This window comes from Penaeus monodon, chromosome 23 (genome assembly GCF_015228065.2).
Source record: "Penaeus monodon isolate SGIC_2016 chromosome 23, NSTDA_Pmon_1, whole genome shotgun sequence".
Lineage (NCBI taxonomy): Eukaryota > Metazoa > Arthropoda > Malacostraca > Decapoda > Penaeidae > Penaeus > Penaeus monodon.
In genome coordinates this window covers 18,614,900-18,615,255 of record NC_051408.1, presented here as the reverse complement: position 1 = coordinate 18,615,255, position 356 = coordinate 18,614,900, and the positions used below count along the sequence as shown (strand labels likewise).

At 50.6% G+C, this 356-nt stretch overlaps 1 protein-coding gene across 1 annotated transcript in view; it reads left to right on the top strand.

Annotated features, from left to right (window-relative positions):
• LOC119588164 (cGMP-dependent 3',5'-cyclic phosphodiesterase-like) overlaps window positions 1-356 on the top strand; it is a 5,775-nt gene that overhangs the window by 1,179 nt on the left and 4,240 nt on the right. The gene's annotated exons all lie outside the window — the stretch shown is intronic.

Sequence of the window (356 nt, the reverse complement as noted above, 5' to 3'; positions counted from 1 at the left end):
AAGAGGCAGATAGAGGCAGGCAAGTAGATAGACAGGAGAGTCAGGTCACAGCAGGCAAGCAGGCTGGAGCAGCAGAGACAGGTTGACAGGCAGGAAGGAGGCAGCAGGAGAGCAAGGAGAAAGAGCAGCAGATGAGAGCAGCAACATAGCATACTAGGACAGCATGGCAGCAAATCAGCAGGCATGAAGATAGAGAGGAGGAGAGAGCAGGAGCAGAGAAGACAGACAGGCGAAGACAGACGGGAGACAGATGGACAGACAAGCAGGACAAAGGCCAGACAGAAAAGCAAGGAAAGACAAGAGAGATAGAGAGAGCAATAGGATATCAGACTGTAGTCACTATGTAGAGTATATAG